The 21,514-nt window shown below is 45.6% G+C and overlaps 1 long non-coding RNA gene across 10 annotated transcripts; it reads left to right on the top strand.

Moving 5' to 3' along the window:
- The first annotated feature begins 6,211 nt into the window (after positions 1-6,211).
- On the top strand, positions 6,212-10,874 carry LOC148220317 (uncharacterized). 10 transcript variants are annotated; one of them, XR_015798932.1, is made up of 4 exons: positions 6,215-6,386; positions 8,197-8,245; positions 8,631-8,705; positions 9,408-10,874. It is a non-coding gene; the product is annotated as an uncharacterized LOC148220317 (long non-coding RNA). The 10 variants fall into 10 exon arrangements; XR_015798941.1 differs by lacking the exon at positions 8,197-8,245 and having other exon boundaries at positions 6,212-6,386; XR_015798938.1 differs by lacking the exons at positions 6,215-6,386; positions 8,197-8,245 and adding an exon at positions 6,396-7,149.
- Positions 10,875-21,514: the final 10,640 nt, after the last annotated feature.

The following is a 21,514-nucleotide window of genomic DNA, read 5'->3' as shown; positions in this document are numbered from 1 at the left end:
TCATCCTCAAGTTGTTTCTCTTCCTGCAAAGAATTCATACAATTGCAACTTCTTACGAGCTTTAACAGAAAAAAATATTTGTAACAATGGGATATATTGTTATTGCATATGGAAAAAAACCATTAAAATTGTCAAAATGAAGAATAGATTTCAAGATTGTGCTGGTTTTGTATTAATTGGTACTTAGAAGAGGGCATCTATGGAAGTTTTCTCCATGAGAACTTCCTTTGTGACTTGATGGGACAAATCGGAGGCTGCTTTGGTTGTTGACAGCCTGGGAAACTAATTAGAGGATTTGGTTTGCCTCCATGAATTCACATTTTGAAGTGAGAAAACCAGTGAAGGGTCCTTTTCTCTTCCAGCAGGAGTGCAGGTAACAGGGCCTGGCTCCACTGCATGGCTTACGAGCCTGGCAAGGGGCAAGGCCGAGCCCCCCGTCTGGGAAGCTGGCATGTCCTGGCAGGGAGGAGAGGTGGCCATTGGCAGTGGGTGCTGCAGCTAATGCCCAGGAAGGGTGATTGAGATCTTAGCCGTCCCCTTCCCACCTTTTCTAGAGCAGCCGCTGCTGTTTCTGGCTCGAGCCAGCCCCTCTCAGCACTACCTGAGTCTCCTGAAATCCTGGCACAGCTCAGGTTGGAGTGTTCAACTTGTAAATCATGAGCAAAGGCACCTGTGTTGAAGACCCTTTGCCCCGAGGGAAGAAGGGGATCTCTGTTCCTGGGGATGAAGCATGAACAGAGAGAAAGAGATGAAAAGAACCTTTGCTTTTGAACAGTTCATTCTTAAAAGTAAATACCCCATGAGTTTAACATGGCCCATAAGCACAGCTCTGGGAAGGCTGTGAAGATGGGAAGAATTTCACGATTGCAGATTCCCGGGTGACTGCTGTTCGTAGAAAGTGAAGCCATGAGAAAACTGTTTTTTCTTGTGAAGTCCCTATACGCTGACAAAGGGAAACTCCTCTCCCTAAAGTGAACTGAAAAAGATTATTTTTAAGTTGGTGGCTGTTGCCAGTGAGTGGGGGCCTCCGTGAGACCCCAAAACTGCCCAAGTAGTTCTCAGAGACAGGTCACGTTTCCAAGCCTTGCCCAGATAGAATCTGGCTTGCAAAGTGCCCTCAAGCCAGCAGAGATAAGAGATTGGAATACGAAGATAGGAACAAATCCATAGCTTTATTCTATGAAGGGATCCAGTCTAGCATATTTTTTCTCGGGAACGATTCTCAAGCAAACCCCCTTCCCCAAGTAATTAATTGGAAAGATCCAGAGACTTGATGTGTTTCTGGGTCTTTCACCAGCATTGGTGGTTTTTCAGTGAGCTTCACTTGGGTTGAGTTTTCAAAGTGTTGGAGTATTGCTGAGTCGGGGTCTGACTTGGTGCTATTTAGGAAATTGATGACATAGAGAGCTTTGCAGAGTCTTTCCAATGGAGATAAATTTCTGTGTCTCTCCACTGCTGGTGAAGGACTCTTTTGATGGTTTGATGAGTTCTCTCTACAATAGACTGTCCTGTGGAATTTCCAGGGATGGTTTTAATGTGTTCAGTTCCCCACTTGCTGAGGAACTCTTCAAATTTGTGAGAGATGTATGTGGATCCATTATCAGTTTTGATCTTTTTTGGAACTCCTAGAATGGCAAATGCTAGGACAAAATGCTTGATGACGTGAGTGGCTCTTTCTCCAGACTGAGCAGATGCAAAAATTGCTCCAGAAAATCTGTCGATGGACACGTGCACATGCTTAGACTTTACAAAAGGTGGGAAATGGGTCACATCAGTTTGCCACAGCTGGCAGCTGTTCAGGCCTCTGAGATTGACTCCAGTGCCCATAGAGGGCACTTGGTAGTTTTGACAGTTTGGGCATGTTGCAACAATCACTTTTGCTTGACATTTTGGAATTTTAAACATTCTCACGAGGGCAGGTACATTTTGGTGAAAAAATGAATATGACAGCTTTGCCTGAGCAAAGATGTTAGGGATGTTTGCAGTTTCAATGGGCATGGCCAGTGCGTCCGCTTTCCTGTTTCCCTCTTGTTGTAACTCCCTAGATGTATTGGAAATGGTAGATTCCATGACCCCTGCAATGTCCTGTGGCCTGGTTCCTCTCCCTTCTGGCCATGCCTAGTTGGTTGAGATCCAATTTCTTCCCGCCCCCTTACAGACCCTAGAAAAGACCTATGCCCCCTGACCTCGCCCTCTTTTCGCTCCTGGAGGACCACAAGAAAAAAACCTCAGATTCTCCCCAGGGGGGAAAGAGCCTCTTTTGTTATCTTTTATTCACGTCCATGTAGTGGATCCCAGAGGCTTCATCCTAACATCTGAGCTAGTCGGGAACAAGGGTGAAAGACTCATCGGACAAAGCTACACCCTCTGTAATGAAACCTGGGAGGTCGGTGTGTGACCTAACATGCATGATATGGTAGGGTAATTTTCTGCTGGAGATTAGGGTTATTAATGAAGAAATCAATTGGTATAATTTTGGATTGGAAACTTCCTTGAGAAAATCATGTCCTGCTCTCATAGCTCTACCAGCTATGTAAGCTGAATCTGTGACCAGATTAAGGGGTTTGTTTTTGAATTTCTCAAAGGCTCTAACAACAGCTGCCAATTCAGCAATATGTGGAGATCCCTCCACAATTTAGACATCAGATTCCCAATTTTGAGTTTTGGGGTTTTTCCAAGTCATGACAGACTTGTGAGAGGAACCTGAGCCGTCTGTAAAAACAGTTAGAGCATTGAGAGGTGTTCTACTTTGAACAAGTTTTAGGACCAAATTTAATGTTGCATTCTGATTAAAAAGTTTGTGTTTTGGTATGTGAATAGAAATTTGGCCTGTATAGCTATCTAGAGCAAAATGAAGGTTTTCATTGGTTTGGAGCATGTTCTCCAAATCTCCCGTGGTCAGGGGCAGGTAAATGCATGTGAACTCACACCCTGAATGAGAGTGCAGGTGGGTTCTGGCTTTTTTTATCAGATGTGCCATGATTTCCTGAAATGTGGTAATTGTCTTTGTGGGCTGATTGCTTGTGAAAATCCATTCAAGGATTAACAGGGGGTCTGTGAGTTGAGGGCCTCATTGGAAAATCAATCCATAGAAGCGAGGGGCCTTTCCTAAAATGACAAGCTGAAAAGGCAAATTTGGCTCAAATCTGTGTGATTGAAGTGAAGACAGGGCTTCCTGAACGTTGGTGATGGATTGTTGGGCTTCTGGGGTGAGTGTGCGTGGGAAGTCCAGGTTTTCGTTGCCATGGAGGAGGTTGAACGGAGGGGCAAGGTCTTCTGTTGTGAGTCCCAGTAGGGGGCGAATACAGTTGATGGATCCACACAGGCTGTTTAGGTCTCTTAGAGTCTTTGGGTCATCTCGGATGGAGAGCTGCTGGGGTACAATGGTCCTTTCTCGGATTAAAAGTCCAAGATAGTTCTATGGGCTGGTGTACTGTACTTTGTCTTCATGAATATCAAGTCCTGCTTTTTCTATGGTCTGAATGGTTGTTTCAACTGCTTTTTCTAAGTAAGTTTTTTCTGATGCACAAACTAGGATGTCGTCCATGTAGTGATGAATGATTGCTTCTGGGAATTCTTCTTGAACATGAGAAAGGATGTGAGCAACATACCATTGGCAAATGGTTGGAGAGTTTTTGAGTCCTTGGGGAAGGAAAAGCCAGTGATATCTTTTGAGGGGAGCCTCACTGTTAAAAGAGGGGACGGAAAAGGCAAACGTGGTGCATCTTGGAGGTGCAATGGGATGCTGAAGAAACACTCTTTGATGTCAATGACAACAAGTGTCTAGTCTTGAGGCAGCATTGATGGGGAGGGCAGTCCAGGCTGGAGAGGACCCATGTCTTCAATGATGTTGTTGATTTTGCGAAGGTGGTGGAGGAGTCTCCAACTTTCTGTTCCAGGTTTTTTCAGGATAAAAACCGGCGAGTTCCATGGGCTAGTAATTTCAACAATGTGGCCTTTTGCTAGCTGTTCTTCAACCAGGGCTTGCAGTGCGCCCAGTTTCACTTTTGAAAGGGGCCATTGTTCTTCCCAGATGGGATCTTCACTCTTCCAGGTGAGTCGAGGTGTAGGTGGGGCTGTGCGCTCTTCAATGGCCCCTATCAGAAATCTGGACTTGGAACTCGGAGGGAAGTCCTCCATTGGGATAGGGCATCTCTGCCCCATAGGGGTGATGGAGGCCCTTACCACGAATGGTCAGATGGTTGCCAGTTTACCTTCAGGCCCTTCAATGACAACGTTCTGTCTGCTTCTCATGGAGATGGTGACTCCCCCAATTCCAGCCAGTATGCCTGCTACAGGTTGAAGTTCCCAGTGTGGTGGCCATTCCGAGTGGGCAATGATGATCACATCAGCACCAGTGTCTATCATTCCTGGTTTTTGGATTTTTTCCCTGTAGCAGAAAAGGTTGAACTCGAGGATAGGTTTGTTTGGACCCATAATTTGTGCCCACATTATTGTAGGGTTGAGAGGGATCCGTTCCATGTGATTTTTTGGAAGCAGGAATGCTTGTGCAGTCGGTGTTTCCTGTGGAAGAAAAAAGGCAGTGTCCATGCAACACAATTGGACAAAGATTTCTTTTCCAGGTGCTACAGTTTGTATTTCTGGTAAAACAGAAATTTGTGTTGGACCATGAAAAGTGTCACCAAGGATTAAAATGTCCCAAGGACCATCTGGTGGTCCATACTTTCCTGTGGGAACACAATAAAAATTGCCATCTGTAATATTTAAAGACAAAACAGTTTCCAATTGATGCCGGGTTCCCATCTTTATCGCTCCATATGTTGGATCTGTTTGATGTAGTTTGGGATTTTCGAGAATGATGGGCTTTGATGTCCCTCATTTGTCATTGTTGGGACTGGATGGAAAGCAGCTTTTGATTTGTTGTCTTTGCCTGGAGATGAAACCGAGCTGCATTGGAACTTTTTGACTGCTGATGTTGTTTTTGCTGCCTTTGGGGCTTCTGCTAATTGTTGTGGGGATTTTGGGTGGGTGGTTTGTCAGGGTAGTTTTTTTATAAAATTTCCAAGGTTCCCACAATAAAAACAACGAGCATTGTCTTTGGAGACCATCGCTGAAAATGCATCAGAAACGCCGTCACCAATGCCCTTAGCAACTGCTGAGGCCACTGTGTTTTCAGTGGACATGTGGCGTGTGCAGCTTTCCACCATCTGCTCGATGGTGGGGTCAGTGTCTATAGGTAAAGCTCTTAAAATGGTTTTACATTGTTCATTTGCATTGCTTAAAGCAAGTTTTCTTAAAAGTTCCTTTTGCGCTTCTGTGCTCTCAATTTGTTTTTCAAGACCATCCTTGAGCCCGTCTACGAATTTTATAAAAGTCTCATCTATTGCTTGTTTGATACTAGAGAAATGCAAAGTAGGAATAAAGTCGTCAGGGGTAAGAAGGAATGAGGTTTTTGCTGCATTAGCAATGTCTTGCAGTGTTTCTTCAGGTATAGAGTTAGCTTGTTCTAAAGGTTTAGAAAAATCACCTTTTCCTGATAACTGTTCGACAGTAAAATTCTGTCGATCAGCATCTTTAGAATATTTATCAGATACTATTTTTAATTGCTTTTTCCAACACCTTTCCCATTACATAAATTCAGCCGGAGATAAAATGCAATTGGCCAGATTTCTGAGATCATGTGGAACCATGACATATGCTGAAAAGAATGCTTCTCAAAAATTTCTAAAAATTTGTGCTAATCTGCCATGGTCTTTTGCAATTTTTGTCAATTCTGTTAATTGTTTTGTGTCAATTGATTGCCATTCTGATCTGTTTGTGGATCCTTCTCTGCGACCTCGTTTATAAATCACAGGAAAGGCAGAGGTTTTTTTGGGCTAATTTCCAATGACCATCTTGGGTTGCTTTAAGCTTTGCATCTGTTCATGAATCTACATCTTCTGAATCAGAGGCATCACTGCCGCTGAATTCAGAGGAAGAGGAGCGTCTTCTTCGGGTGCCACACTTTTTAGAACGTGAGAGGGGAAGTTGGAGCGGTGGGGCTTGTGTGGGGGAAGGCATGGAGGGTTGCATGTGTGTGTATTGCATGGTTTGGCCACAAGGTGCCGCTGGCGCAGCAGCGATCGCAGTTGTGCAAGCTGCGCACCTTTGCTGCGCCATGGGCGCAGCACACACGGTACTATTGAAACCAGATGCCTCCCCAGGGACGGGTGGGTGTGGGGCCACCACGCAGCGGGGGTCGTTAGGGAAACGCGATACGGGTTGCAGGGGATGGGCTTGCACTGGGACCGCACTTGCGGAGGAGGGGAGGGATTCGGGGAGAGCGGGGATGATTGTTGGGGAAAGGAATAAGTTCGTGTACAAGGCTGGGGCAGGAGGAGGGGCAGAGGGCACGGCAGGGACCGGGGAAGCCCTAAGGGAAGACGGTAAGACAGTTCTGGGAACGGAAACCGGGACAGGGGGGACCCCGGGGGATGAGACCGGGAGCGGATGTCCCGGGGCAGGGGTCGGGAGCGAGTCGGTAAGGGAAAACGCAGGGTCGGGGAAAGCGGTGTTGAAATTCGTTTGTGTAACTTGGGAAGCGCTGGGTACGGATGGGACAGAGGCTGCAGTTTTTGTGGGGGGAGGGGGAGGAGAGTTTACGACAGTAGAGGTGGTTACAATTGGAATGGGTTTTGAGGTGCGGAAAAGTGAATTGGAAGGGAGGGTTGGGCGTGTGTGGGCTGAGTGGGGCTGGGTCATGGTGACGGGCAGTTGAGTGACAGCGGGGGAGTGTGGACGAGTTGCTGTGAAAAGGGCGGGATTTTGGAACTTTGTAGCGAGGTGAGTTTGTATGGGGACGATATCAGCGGCTGGAAGTGGGGGAAGGGCTGAAAGTGCTGGAGAGATGAGGATAGGTAGAATATGTGCGGGGGCTGAAGGTGAAAGGGAGTTGAGAGGTGGGACGGAGAACGAGGGAGGGGGCGGGGAGGGTAGGGCCGTCACACTGGGGAGATTTTGGAGTGCAGAGGGAGGAGGGGGAGGATTTTTAAGGCTAGGGAAGTTTGAGCACATCTGAAAAAAGGGGAGCATGGTTTGCGAGGGTGCCAGTGTGTGGGAGGGGATGGGCAGAGGGCCAGTGGCTGCGGTCCCCGCTGCTGTAGGACGCACGTTGTGGGGGGGTATGGAAACAGAGGCAGCTGAGGGAAGGTGAGTTTATGTGGGATGGGGGTGTTTGCGATGGGCTACGGCTTCTCTATGGGGTTGGAGTCGGGGGAGTTTGTGGGCTGGGGGGGTAGGGAGTGTTTGAGACGGCAGCTGTGTCTTGGGAGGGCAGGACTTGGGTTAGGAGGGAGTGGGGTGAGTAATTGGAGCGGCGGCTAGATATCTGTGACCTTGGGGGTGTACAGGAATGTCGGTTTCCATGGGGACAGTGCTTTCAGCAGCAGGGAGTAGGGGAGGGAGAGCAGAGGTAGAATCTGTTGCTATGGGAATAGTGGGAGGCAGACTCTGGGTGGGGGTGGGGAGTGCACCTGTAGGGAGACTTAGGGAAATGGGGGAAGGATTTGCTGGTGGGGATTGGGGGATATTAGAAGGAGAAACGGAGTTTGGCTCTGGCGGGGACAGGACGGTGATGTTGGAAGGGACAGAGGGAGATTGGGCGGATGTGAGATGGGTCAGGATGGGCATGGGAAGCGAGAGGGGGAGGTAGCAAGGTTTGTTGAGGCTTTTTCTCGGCCCTAAAAATGGGGTCTTCACCTTTCCTCCGGTCTAGCTCAGCTGTTAGGGTGAAGCTTCCCAGGCCCTTGCCTCATGGACATAAATAAGATAACAAAAGAGGCTCTTTTTCCTGATGAAGTTGCAGGGTTTATTTCTCGTGGGTAGCGAGGAAAAGAGGGAGAAAGAGAGGGAGAAAGAGAAAAAGAGACAGAGATCAGGGGGCACAGATCTTTTCTAGGGTCTGAAAAGGAGGGCGAGCAGAAATTGTATCCCAGCCAGCCCTGTATGGCCAGGAGGGGAGAGGGACCAAGCTACAGGGCATAGCAGGGGTCACGGAAAGTACCATTTACAATGCATCTAGGAAATGCAACAGTTTGTCTATTGTTTGAGGAGATAAGAGGTGAGGAAGGAGGGGAGGGGGGAAGCCGTTTTTTTTAAGTTTTCCTCTTGCTCTTACGATATCTTGGAAAAGAGGAATAAAAGAAGTGACAGAAAAATCTGCATTTGCCTGCTATTCATACATTTTTGTGCCCACAGAGTCCCAAAAAGAATCTGAAAGGATAGTTTGGTTATTAAAGTTGGAAAAGTGAGTAGAAATCTATTTTATGAATTTTTTAGAGTAGTTTTAGAATGAATGCCTTTTGAAAAAAAAGTTGTCAGAGGATAGAGTTTGTTTTATTAGGAAATAAAGATCTCTTTCGTTATGAGTTAGGAAATTTTTTGAAAGTGGGTTTCCCATAACGAACCCTTTGCCAAACGACCAGAAAAAAGAGAAAACAAAAGAAAAAACCCCAAAACGACAGACCCTTTGGGGGGGAAAAGCTGATTATACTCACAATCGTCAGCTATCATAGGCCATTGACTGCTCGTTTGGTGCTGGAAGGCTCCAGTCCTGAGGGGAGGGAGCAATCCAGTGAAGTTAACCCTTACTAAAACGAAGAATTAACTGCCCAATTTTGTGGCTCCCGAAGACTGTACAATTTGAGGAAAGGCGGTTCACAGAATGTGGGCAGGGTCCGCAGCTGTTCGGACGTCACTTGTCGCAGGTGAGTGGGAGCCTCCGTGAGACCCCAAAACTGCCCAAGCAGTTCTCAGCGACAGGGCACGTTTCCAAGCCTTGCCCAGGTAGAATCTGGCTTGCAAAGAGCCCTCAAGCCAGCAGAGATAAGAGATCAGAATACAAAGATATGAACAGTAGCTGACTAAAATGGTTCTGTATGTTGTTGTTAAGAAGGAGAAGAGAGTGTAGGAGAAAAGAGGAGGGGTGGTCTGAAAGTTTTATTCTGAATTTATTATTTCTTTATGTTGTTAATAAAGTTTTCTTTACACCCTTTAAGTTTTAGGCCTGCCTTGCTTTTGCTCCTAATCCTATCTCACAGCAAAAAATAAGTATATTGAAATTAACAAATCTAAACCACTACAAAGATGCATTTGTATCATGGCATTAGAACAACCATGCACTATTAGAAAGAAAGAGAAGGGACAGGACTTTAAATCACTGGTTTAAGATAATACGGTGTGTTTAGCCTTGCCAGAGTGCCTGGTATCACTGTAATTTAAGTCATTAAAGGGCCACTCATATCTCAGAAGTCCACAAGCTGTTTAGGAACTCATTTTTTCCTCTGCAAATGTTGGTACAATTATTTAAACATTTGGAAAGCTGCATATGGGTTTGAGAAACTTTTTAGAGTGGTGAAAGGATATCTTGCAAGTTAAGTAATAACAGAAACAAGTTGCTTCTTTTCCAGCTGCGTTGCTGTACGTTACTACAAGAGCAGTTCCTTATTTCCTTGTTTACTTCAGAAAGATGGACAGTAGCAGTGGTTAAGCTGGGAAAACTGCTTCCTTCTGATCTACACATCAGGGCTGCTGCCACTGCTTTCAATGAAGTGTGAAGATTGCAAGAGCCTTCCATAACTGTGGGAGGGGGCTCCCACCCATAGGAACAGCTACTGCTGATCTATCTTCTCCATGTCAACTGAGTTCAAGTCTCTCCACTGTAAGCTAGCAAAAAGAGTATATGGCCATTCAGACAAGATTTTCTGTTCAGCCACCTTTTCTCATCCCATAAAGAAAGACTGCAGACTGGATGAAAGTATTTCTTTAATAAGGTGGAGTCAGTCCAGGGGCTGTTGGTTGACTTGTTCTAAATAAACAAGTTAAGTGACTGTTTTGGGTTGACCTCAGGTGGCAGCAGCTCAACACCTTCCCAGATGCTCACTCACTCTCCCCTGCCCTGCCCCAAATGAACAGGGGAGAGTATAGGAAGAGCAAAAACAAGAAAACTCATGGGTCAAGATAAAGACAGTAATAGGTGAAAAAAGAGGTAAAAAAATCCAAGTGGTGCAAAGGCAATCACTCATCACCTCCCACAATCAGAAGATTGCTTAGCCAGTCTCAAAAAAACCTCCACAACTACACCCTTTCTTCCTCTATTCCAATTTTTGTTGTTGATCATGATATGGTGTGGAATATGCCTTTATCCATTTCAGGGCAACTGTCCCAGCTGTGTCCTCTCCCAGGCTCTTGTCCAACCCCAGCTTACTCTGGGTTGGAGCAGAGTGGAGGGAAAAAGAAAACCTTGATTCTATGCAAGTACTGTCCAGAAATAGACAAAATATCAGTGTGTTATCAACACTGTTTTAGCCACAAATCTGTGATAACTGATAAAAGATTTGTGTTAATGACAAAAGTATTGGGGTTTTGTATAAACCAGAATACTAAGCTCTAAAGTGAAGCATGGACACTAGATAAAGGAAAATACATGATTACATCATTCTGTTCTAAATCACCATGTTATGTTATGTTATGTTTTGTTTTCCAAATAAGTTGTATCAGCTACCAGCTTGCAAAATCAGACTTCCCAATAGTCTTTCCTGCCTTTGTCTGATCAATGCTGCCTATCTCAAGGACCAGACTTCCAGAACTTCGCTGGTGGTTATCTACAAGGACCAGATGGTTATCTGTGAGACTATCACCGGAGACTTTGTGAATTTGTATAAGGATGTTTATTCTGTTTATTCGACCACCACTGCTTACCTGGCAAAATGATGACAGCAAAAAACCAAAAATTATTGATTACAACGAGAAACCATAGTATAAGAAGAGAATGTGGGGCGGGGTTCGGTGGAGCGTAGAGTGGGTGGTAAACCTTCACATTCCCCAGCGCTGCTTGCTCTGTCTATATAAAATAAAGCAATCTGAATTTTGCTGAATATCGAGACTTTTGTTTCTCATTTATAACAAATCCAAAACACAGACCCTATGGGCTTATATGAAGAAATTTAACTCCATCCCAGACAGACTCAATACAGTGACATTCATGGGAGCTGTGGGGAAAAAGAGCAAGTGGAAGTGACTTACCCAAGTTCATGCAGTAATTTATTGACAGTTATGTTTACAACCTGTATCCTTTGATACCCTGATACACAGCTTTGCTTACTACCCATCAGTCTGTCATACCTTGGTCTCTGAACTAATCTGCACAATCAGACAATGTTCCTCTTCCATGTTTTGTACAATTGTAGCTTCTTTACTCAAGTTTGAATTGGGACATGAAGAGTCAATTGTAGTTTTATCTGTTCCTAAAACTGGTAAATATCTTTGTATTAGTGTCTTGGTTTGAAAGACAGGTGTCTGCTAAGGAAGGCAGGAGCATCTCTCAAAGTGGAAAATGTAACCCTTCTCCCTTCAAATTATTATAATTTTGAAATTAAGGAGCTCGCTCTCAGGCAAAGATATGGGAATAGGAATATCAGTTCTTTACTAGGAAAATTAAAATAAAAATATAGTTATACAAAAAATCGAAACACTGACAGAGTCAGAATACAACCTGACACCCTGTCAGTCAGGGTGTTGCTAGCAGTCCAATTAAATGGTGGCTGCAGTCCTCCTGGAGTGACAGATGTTCAGTTGAAGCAGTGGTCCTGTAGAAGGGTGCAGTTTTCCTCCGAAGGTCCAGTAATGATGTGGAAAGGTCGGATTTTCCTCTGGGATCCAGTGGAAAAAGGCTGCCTTGGTGTTCCAAATTTCAGTTTTTATCTAGGTAGGAAATGTTTGGCTCCTGCCCCTGGCTGGAGCATCTCCCAATGGGATGATGTAATTTTATCAGTCATGCAGTGAGACTCAATGGCCCATTAACAGAAGATATCTTCCTGGAGGAAGGATGGGTTGTGGAAAAGATAAAGAACACTGCCCCACATGGTTTTTAACAGATAGTGATAGAATACATACTTTTGGTTACATCCTGTTTTGCAAGCCAAGACAATTATCTTTACACATCCTGTGCTAAACTGTTTTATTCATTATAGACAATAGCAAGCTTCTTCTAGTACATCTTATTTGTTAAGGGAGAAACTCATTCACCTTGAGCATGAAAAGATGTTAAAGCTGAATCAAGATGGTTCTGACAATGAAAATATCATCTTGTTACAAAGCTTGCTTGAGGGTACAAATTAACAGAAGAATGAATTGGAGACAGAATAAATAAGAAAGTATTGATTGCTGTTCCAGTGACTTTCCTAACAATGCTGTACACATCTGTCTTAGTAAGCTGTTGTCACGGTGTCATGTTTTGACACTGGCCAGGTGCTAGGCACCCACGGAAGTCACTCACCCTCCCCTGCTACAGCTGAACAGAGGAGAGAAAATTTAATGAAGGGTTCATGAGTTGAGATAAGGACAGGGAGAAAACACTCTAAGGGCAAAACAGACTCGACTTAGAGATATTAAGTGAATTTAACAATAACAAAATCAGAGTAGGATAATGAGAAATAAAATAAGACCTTAAAAACACCTTTTCTCCAACCAACACCTCCCTCCTTCCCACCAACAGCACAGGGGGACAGGGCATGGGGGTTTTGGTCAGTTTATCAACCTTGGTTTCTCTTGCTGCTCAGGGAGATGAGTCCTTCCTCTGCTGCACCATGGGGTCCCTTCCCATGAAAGATAGTTCTCAGCAAACTTGTCTGGCGTGGCTCAATATCACTGGCAACAGTCCTCCCAAAACTGCTGTGGCATGGGTCACTCTTCCACAGGGTGCAGTCCTCCAAGGACATGCTGCTCCAGCCTGGGAGCAAGGCCTCTCTCTCTCCATGGGTCTCCCATAGGATCACAGCCTCCTCCAGGCATCCACCCACTCTGTATCCTCCATGGTCCTCCATGGGCTTCAGGGGGACAGCCTGCTTCACCATGGTTCTCACCACAGGATGCAGAGGAATCTCAGCTCTCATGCCTGGAGCACCTCCTCCCCCTCCTTCACTGACCTTGGTGCCTGCATGTTGTGCTCCTCTCATATATTCTCACTCCTACTCTGTCTGGAACTAAAACTGCCCCACAAACTTTGTTTTGATTTCTTCTTAAATATGTTATCACAGAGGCATTACCACCATCTCTAATTGGCCCAGCCTTGGCCAGCAGCACATCTGTCCTCAAAGCCATCAGGGATTTGCTCTGCTGGACATAGTGGAAGCTTCTAGCAGCTTCTCACAGAAGCCACCTCTGTGGCCTCCCTCACTACCAAAAAAAACAGGCTGTGCAAAACCAACTCATAGGGCCAATTTCTTTAAGTAAAAAAAATGTGGTTAGCCCCATCAAAAAGCATCTCAACCATCCTGTGAGTATATTCAGTTATTCAATTCTGTTCTAGCATCTGGACCCTGCAGTGTGAGTTGAAGTATTCTGTAATAGATTGCAATTGGAACGATGCAAAGGCTCACAAAAGGAGCTCTCTATTACTTCAACTTCTCCTTCTGTAATGTAAGTGTAACAAAAATAGTCCCTTATCTTCCCTACTACCCATTCATTCCCTGTACATTTTCCATCTTCCCTTCTGTTTTCTATTTTGCTCTTTAAAAGTATGTTCATAGGTGTTAGAGCTGCTGTCAAGGTGATCTAGATTTTGTAAACCTGAGTATTTTATGAAAGTTAAAGGTGATAATTTTTTTTTCATTATTTTATGTACTGAATTTTCTCTTACTGTAGCGTTGCCCTTGTGTTCAGCCTTCTGATTACTGAGAGATAATTTTTACAGTTTCTCACACTCTGTTCTTGTAAACAATGAATGTTTTGCATTCCTCTTTGGAGGAAGAGAGAATTGATGGACTGTTAATGGGACCTATGGGGTCAGGAGATAGTATCCTCATTGTCCAATCCATGGTCACTGTTGGAATTCTATAAATAGACATGAAATATAAATAAAGTTCTTCTTTTTCCTGCTTGGTTCCTCGGAGTCATGGAGTGTGAGTGCCTTTCCTTCTGTGTCATTCAGTGACACTAGTATACAATAGGTTTTAGCTGTCTTCCTTCATACAGAGAATGCTGTGATCAGTGTGTGTTGGGAAGGATGAATTAGGGAAACCTTATAAATACGAGTGCCTAGCAAAAGACTTTGAGAATATGGAAAATATAAGTGAAATAGAAATTATAGCAATTTTCGACTGTGTGGCTGAAAGCAACTGAATGCCTGAAGGCCCCTTTGTTTAGATAATGTTAAATGCTGCGAATACCAAGAAGCAAACAGACATCCTCCCTAGACATGGCAGGAAGGGTCCCAGATAAAATTTAGAGATAAGAAAAGCAGTAAAACATGGTAATAAAGTGATTCCTATAGGTTGCATGCAAATGTTAAAGAATTTGTATCTTGTATTAGATTGGTTAGTGGAAATTAGAATATTCAACATAGAAAAAGATTTAATGCATTGCAAACGGGAAAATCTCTCTCTTATGCTCTTACTCCTTTCGTTCTTACTTTCTTAAGCTCTCTTAAGCTTCTTCTTTTACTCTCACTTTATCCCTCTTTCCGCCCTGCTCTGAGCTGCGGCTGCAGTTCCTAGCAGGGCCTTATATATACCCACGCCTTACGAAATAAACTGCAAACTTTAAGACCAGAATAAAGAGAGCGCCTGAGTTTGTCCCAACTGTCCCAAAGCAGAGATTCCTATAAGTGTGGATGAAGTCAGCAGAAAGAATCTTATACCAGTCACAGTGAGTTCCAGCTGGCTCTGCAGCAGACCCACCACAGGCCAAAGCTGAGCCAATCAGCAAAATTGGTGTTACCTCTGTGAAAACATATTTAAGAAAGTGTAAAAATGCTGGACATGCAGGGGAAAAGAAAAAAAAGAGTGAGAAACAGCAGTGCGAACACCAAGGTCAGAGAAGGAGGAGGTATTCCAGGCATTGAAGCAGAGATTCCCCTACAGCCCATGGAAGATCTCATGCTGGAGCAGTTGGATATTTTCTGAAGGAATTGCAGCCTGTAGCTGCCAGGGCCCCGGGGTCGATCAGCCCCGACTGGCACTGACGTTCCCGGATAGGAAGTCCCGCAAGGAACATCCTCTCCTGGTGTCTCAGGCAGGCTTCAGCTACAAGGTACCAATATGCAAGGGAGGCCTGGAGTTCAGGCTATCAGCTCTAATAGTGATTTCAGCCCAGAGTGATTTCAGCTTGGCTTGCAAGGTACCTTCGGCCGGCGCAGAGAGATGAGACCCAGACTGTGCTGTGTAGAGGTTCCACAGAGTTCTTTATTCTTCTGCGAAGGGGGGTCTAGGGAGAGCAGCAGTCCACTGAACTGGGTAAAAGTGGGGTTTTTTATAGGGTCAGTGTGGCTTGGCTTAGGGACAAATAGTTTAGGGTTTTGGAAATATGACCAATGGTTTTACAAGGAGATAAAGCGGATGTCTGAAGCAGGGAAAAGGGTCTCTTAGCCTAGTCACCATGACTAAGCAATTCTTTATCTAGGGGATAGCTCTCCAAGGAGGCCTCGCTAGGGTCTCTGCTCCCTCCACAGCAGCCTGTGAAGAAGCCATGCTGGAGCATATTTTTCCTGAAGGACAGCAGCCTGTGGAAGGATTCACAATGGAGCTGGGAAAAAGTATCAGGAGCAGCAGACAGGAACTATCATGGACTGAGTGCAACCCTGCATTCCCCACATCTCCTGTGCTGCAGGTGCTTTGAGGAATATCCACCTACTCTGGCATGAAGTCCTCCATGGGCTACAGTGTGGATATCTGCTCTGGCATGGTCCTCTTCACAGGCTGCAAGCAATACCTGGTCCTTTTCACTAGCAGCAGGGGAATCTCTGCTCTGATATCCAAAGCACCTGCTCTCCCTCCCTCTCCTCTGACTTTTGTGTATGCAGGATTGTTCATCACACTTTTTTTCTCACTCAGAGGCAGTGTTTTGCTCTTTCTTAAATATGTTTTCTCAGAGGTACCACCAGCTTCTCTGATTGGCTCAGTTTTGACTAGTGGTGGGTCTGTTGCAGAAACAGCTGGAACTAGCTGTGACCAGCACAGGACAGTCCCTGGCTTCTTTTTATAGATGCCACCCCTGCTGCTCCCCTCTCCTTGTTACCAACACCTTGTGTTATGATTCAATTAGTGAGAGATGCCTTTGCCCAAATTAAGGTGCAAACAAGACCATGAACTGAAGTTGACAATGTGGATTTTATTTAACAGTGAATATGAGGTAGATAGAAAGAAATAGAGAAGAGGAGAGAGATCAAGCAGAAGATAGTCACCATCCATGGAACCAGTGGCATCCCGTTGGTCTTCTTATACCCTGGACTTCTCACTGCTGGGGGGTACTACTGTTATGAAGAAGAGCGATGCAGAGTCCCCAGGCAGTTGCAAGAGAGAGCCCTTTATTGCAAAAACCAGGCTTTTTTAAGCAGTTAGGCTGTTATCAGTTACATTTCATTTAAGCACAAGAAATATAATTCAACCAACCACCACAAACCATGATGTGAGCATGTAAGCGTTATATAACTAGTTTTTCTGCCTCTAATTCAGCTGAGTCACTTTCCCATAGTCCTTTTCTACTTAGCCGAAGTCCTGGGGTACAATGCAAAAATGTGTATTCTATCACCATCTGTTAAAATGTAGGAGGGGTGGTGATCCTTATCTCTGTGCGAGATATCCTCTGCTGATGTGCCATCTGATAAAATCAGGGGGATGATCATTGTTATCTTTTCACAACCCATCCTTCCTCCAGAAGATATATTCCGTTAATGGGCCATTAAGTCCTATTGTGTGACTGATAAGATTACATCATCCCATTGGGAGATGCCCCAGCCAGGGGCAGGAGCCAAGCCTTTCCTACCTAGATAAAAAACTGGGGTTTGGGAAGCGAAGGCAGTCCTTTCCACTGGATCCCAGAGGGAAGTCGGACTTTTTCCACATCATTGCTGGATCTTCGGAGGAAAACTGCACCTTCTACAGGAGCACTGCTTCAACTGAATCACATCTGTCATCCAGGAGGACTGCAGGCACCATTTATACAGACTGCTACCAACACCCTGACTGACAGGGTGTCAGGTTGTATTTCTGACTTTGTCGGTGGTTGTTTCTTTTATATTATTGCATGTATTCTATTTTTTCTCTTTTCTCCTATTAAATTGTATTACTGACTCGGAGTCTCGCACTGGTTTTACTTGCAAACCAACACACAGGCCTGAGCCATGATTTTACAAGGGTAACAAGGCCCTTATTTTGTAAGGTTTTAACTATATGCAACATCTCCCCCTTTCTTTGTTTTTTGTGCAAAGGTTCATGTACCCTTATGCCAAAACAGTCTGCACTTGTAAGGCCATTATCTTATTAAGACTATTACTGGTCATCTGCAGGACACAGGATAAGATACATGGAATACAGATCACAATCAATAAAAATCCATCAAATACAACCATGCCACTGACAAAGAGTCCCACAGCATAGGAAAAGAAAAAGATGGTGTCCAATGTCCCCAGGAAGTGGAAGTAAATGGCTACTGTTCCAAAGTTCATATGGCTGGAGCTCAGCGGCTGTGCTGTTTAGGCAGGAGGAAGTCCACCAGATGGAAATGCTCACTTTGACATTACTGAATGTCTTTCTGGAAGCATGGAACAGGGAAGAACTGAAGAAGGTCAGCAGGAACACAATAACATGATGGAGGGTGCAGTGGGACACAAGGCAGTTGGCAGGCTGCCTCCGTAAACCTCCAGACACATCCATGTTCCTGGCAGTCCTACTCCTGCTCTTGCCTTGGCTACGAGGGCTGGATAGTGATTAGGTAATTTTTTCTCTCACTGGGCCTCATCCTCTCGGAGGCAATCGATGTTTGTCCAGACGGGCAGGTAACCACTTTGGACCTGTTGGTGATAAAACACATGCATACCTTCTCCCCCAGCTTAGTAAATCAGCTAGGCCTTACCTTTGCACACCGAATTGTGGATCCTTATGTAGAAACTTCTAGAAATTGGTTCCACACATGCAAATCTTCAGAGCAGTATCACTCTGCCAGAGATCAAAATTGATGATCTGCTTTCAAAATTTCTAGTGCAAATATTGCATTATCTAAATGTTCTTGAGGAGCCATATTCTCCCTTCTTTGTTTTTTCAACATGTGCATTTCTCACTATGAACATGAAGGCAACATAAAAGTAAAACAATACCTGTAATAAAACAATAAACTCAGAGCAGAAATAAGCAAGCTAATATGCCTAATCAGTAACACACAAGAGAAAGGATAGTGATTTAGAAGAATACATCATCAACTGCCTAAATACTGTACCATCACACAGTCTGAAATAGCCGGTGTCTTGGTTTGAAAGACAGGTATGGTCTAAGGAAAGGCAAGAGCCCCTTTCCTGAGATGCAGAGTGCAACCCCCCTCCCTTTTAATTATTTTAGGTCCAAATCAGAGCCCTTCAGGCAGGAGATGTGGGGATAAGAATAACAGTTCTTTACTGATATCTAACAAGGCAGAAAACAGCAGCTATAAAAATTGCAACAGAACAGAACAGTATAACTCAGTTCCAGTCCCTTTTGGCCACAGGCCGTCTCCCTGCGCTCAGTTACCGGTTCTGTGGGGGCAGGGCAGGTCCCGTGCAGTCGAAGAGGGCTGGGTGATGGCGGTCGCGGCCCAGGGATGAGAGGGATGGGGAAAGTGACTCCCCCCTCACGGTGTCGGTCGTGGTGCTCGGCAGAGTGTCCGGAGGTAGTAGGGTGAGGTGGGAGAGCAGCAGAGCGATGTCCAATGGCAGGGAGCGTGGATCTCAGTGCTGGGATGGCAGGGGATATGCCAGATCTGAGCACGGGTCGTCCTCCTTTCACTCCACGAGCCAAGCAAGAGCGAGAGGCCGCTCCAGACCCCTCTCCCACCATTTAGTTTATCGGTCTCCCCCCATCCCCCCACCCCCCTGCGAGACAACACTATAGCGACTAAGGTGTAGCCACAACTACTTAGCATAACAATGGGAGAAATTCCACAGTAAGAAAAGGGAACAATTCAACTCCCAACATTATCCACCCCTGAATTTCTCCCATACTAATATGCTATATCAAATTAAACTGTTACATTATATATATACATACATGCAGTTAGAGACATAGGCACAGTACTATAGGTATTTCACCCTAAAACAAGGTCTCCTTGGGGTATGCATCGGGTGTCTCCATTCTTTTGCATCACCCACCAGGTGCAGCCCGGTCCTTGAGCGAATACAACTCCATGGATGGGATTGTCTTTGCTGGAGGCAGGATTCACCCAAACAGTTTTTCCTAGCATACCTCTCATGTGTACCACTGGAACCTTATCTCCATCTGATATTCCCAAGGGCTCCGATTGGGCGGGGCCTGCTCGGTTAGTGGAACCTCGGGTGTTCACTAACCATGTGGCCTTTGGTAGATTAATCTCCCAGTTCTTGAAAGCTCCCCCACCCAGTGCCATCAAGGTGGTTTTAAGCAGGCCATTGCACCATTCAACTTTCCCTGCAGCTGGTGCATGATAAGGAATATGGTACACCCACTCAATGCCATCTTCTCTAGCCCAGGTGTTGATAAGGCTATTCTTGAAATGAGTCCTGTTGTCTGACTCAATGCTCTCAGGGGTACCATGCCTCCAAAGGACTTGCTTTTCAAGGCCTAGGGTGGTGTTCTGGGCAGTGGCGTGAGGCACAGGGTAGGTCTCCAACCATCCAGTGGTGGCTTCCACCATGGTCAGTACATAGCGCTTGCCCTGGCTGGTTTGAGGCAGTGTGATGTAGCCAATCTGCCAGGCCTCTCCATACTTATATTTGGACCATCATCCCCTATACCAGAGAGGCTTCACCCGCTTGGCTTGCTTGATGGCAGCGCACGTCTCACAGTCATGGATAACCTGAGAAATACTGTCCATGGTTAGATCCACCCATCGGTCTCGTGCCCACTTATAGGTGGCGTCTCTGCCCTGGTGGCCTGAGGCATCATGGGCCCATAGAGCCAGGAACAACTCTCCTTTGTGCTCCAATCCAAATCTATCTTTGACACCTCTATCTGTGCCGCCTGATCTACCTGCTCATTGTGTCGGTGTTCCTCATTAGCCTGACTCTTGGGGACATGGGCATCTAGGTGACGGACTTTTACAGGTAGCTTCTCTACCCAGGTGGCAATGTCTTCCCATTCATCGGCAGCCCAGATTGGTTTTCCCCTACGTTGCCAGTTAGCCTTTTTCCACCTTTCCAGCCAACCCCACAGAGCATTGGCTACCATCCATGAATCAGTGTAAAGGTAGAGTTTTGGCCACTTCTCTCTGTGTTGGTTTGCAAGTAAAACCAGTGCGAGACTCCGAGTCAGTAATACAATTTAATAGGAGAAAAGAGAAAAAATAGAATACATGCAATAATATAAAAGAAACAACCACCGACAAAGTCAGAAATACAACCTGACACCCTGTCAGTCAGGGTGTTGGTAGCAGTCTGTATAAATGGTGCCTGCAGTCCTCCTGGATGACAGATGTGATTCAGTTGAAGCAGTGCTCCTGTAGAAGGTGCAGTTTTCCTCCGAAGATCCAGCAATGATGTGGAAAAAGTCCGACTTCCCTCTGGGATCCAGTGGAAAGGACTGCCTTCGCTTCCCAAACCCCAGTTTTTTATCTAGGTAGGAAAGGCTTGGCTCCTGCCCCTGGCTGGGGCATCTCCCAATGGGATGATGTAATCTTATCAGTCACACAATAGGACTTAATGGCCCATTAACGGAATATATCTTCTGGAGGAAGGATGGGTTGTGAAAAGATAACAATGATCATCCCCCTGATTTTATCAGATGGCACATCAGCAGAGGATATCTCGCACAGAGATAAGGATCACCACCCCTCCTACATTTTAACAGATGGTGATAGAATACACATTTTTGAATTGTACCCCAGGACATTCTCTTTCAGCAATGTCCAGGGCCAGCTGAACAGCTTTGAGTTCAGCAAGTTGACTCGATCCACCTTCTCCTTCGGTAGCTTGTGCAACCTGTCGTGTGGGGCTCCATACGGCTGCTTTCCACTTCCGGCTCATCCCCACGATGCAGCAGGAACCATCCGTGAAAAGAGCATAGCATGTTTCATCTGCTGGCAGTTGGTTATATGGTGGGGCTTCTTCAGCGCCAGTCACTTGTTCCTGTACTTCTCCATCAGCAAGACCAAAGTTTTCACCTTTTGTCCAGTTGGAAATTATCTCCAAAATCCCAGGGCGATTCGGGTTTCCAATACGGGCGCGTTGTGTGATGAGGGCAATCCATTTGCTCCATGTGGCGTCAGTGGCATGGTGGGTTGAGGGAACCTTGCCTTTAAACATCCACCCCAGCACTGGTAGTCGGGGTGCCAGGAGGAGTTGTGTTTCCGGGCCAACCACCTCTGAGACAGCTTGAACCCCTTCATAGGCAGCCAAGATCTCCCACTCCTTTGGAGTATAAATTGCCTCGGACTCTGCAACTTCGACTCCAGAATCCCAGTGGTCGGCCTCGCATCTCACCAGGCACCTTCTGCCACAGGCACCAGGACAGACCTTTGTTTCCAGGTGCAGAGTAAAGCACATTCCTCACCTCTGGTCCTGTCTTGACTGGGCCAAGGG

This window comes from Sturnus vulgaris, chromosome W (assembly GCF_052056855.1).
Source record: "Sturnus vulgaris isolate bStuVul1 chromosome W, bStuVul1.hap1, whole genome shotgun sequence".
Taxonomy (NCBI): Eukaryota; Metazoa; Chordata; class Aves; order Passeriformes; family Sturnidae; genus Sturnus; species Sturnus vulgaris.
Note: the sequence above shows the minus strand (reverse complement) of the source record. Positions and strands in the feature narration are given on the sequence as shown.